The sequence below is a fragment of the Mastomys coucha genome, unplaced genomic scaffold, assembly GCF_008632895.1.
Source record: "Mastomys coucha isolate ucsf_1 unplaced genomic scaffold, UCSF_Mcou_1 pScaffold23, whole genome shotgun sequence".
Classification (NCBI taxonomy): domain Eukaryota; kingdom Metazoa; phylum Chordata; class Mammalia; order Rodentia; family Muridae; genus Mastomys; species Mastomys coucha.
The window spans coordinates 57,582,518-57,583,268 of NW_022196906.1; the positions used below are offsets into that span (position 1 = coordinate 57,582,518).

Below are 751 nucleotides of genomic sequence, written 5' to 3' on the forward strand. Positions count from 1 at the left end.
CGATTCCTGGGTGGAGAGTCTCAGAAGCCGGGCGGGCTGGATGAGCAGCTCGCAACCTTTGCTCCACCCTTGGCACCTGGTCCCTAGGACACACCGGCGCCCTGCGTGGCTGGGCGCCATTCCGCCGCGGTCCGGCGCGTGCACGGCGCGCATCACGTGGCGAACTGAGACTTCGGGGCTGCGCACAGCTCAGTCCGGAACAGGTCTGTTTCCCATCGTCCCTTCATTTGCATATACGATGTAGAAAAGAGTTTTCGAATATTACTGAATTTACTCTGAGTCTAAACAAAAAAATTCGAACATGCGACATAAAATCAGAAGGTACTAGTTTATAGAATCATTGAATTTGAAAACAATGCAGAAACCTCTCACCACAATATAAAAGATTGTCATTATTTTGCCCTTATATACTTCCTTAGACAGCGCTAAGTTCGTGCTCGCTTCGGCAGCACATATACTAAAATTGGAACGATACAGAGAAGATTAGCATGGCCCCTGCGCAAGGATGACACGCAAATTCGTGAAGCGTTCCATATTTTTCCTACCTTAAAGAAAAAGAAATTTCGTGAAGTTCACAGCAGCTCCAGTGCTTTCGGTTTTACCTTCTGCTTGACTCAATCAAACCACAGTGCTCAAGGAAGGACTGGGAAGTGTGACCCATCGCTTTGCCTCGTGCCTTAGCCGTGGGCTTCAGTTGTACTTTGTGATTTATTTTAAGTTTTGAGATAGGTCTTACAGATTCCACCATGAC

At 47.5% G+C, this 751-nt stretch overlaps 1 non-coding gene across 1 annotated transcript; it reads left to right on the top strand.

Moving 5' to 3' along the window:
- Positions 1 to 433: 433 nt before the first annotated feature.
- LOC116073991 lies at positions 434 to 540 on the top strand. Its single transcript, XR_004111987.1, has one exon. It is a non-coding gene; the product is annotated as a U6 spliceosomal RNA (small nuclear RNA).
- The last annotated feature ends 211 nt before the right edge of the window (positions 541 to 751 follow it).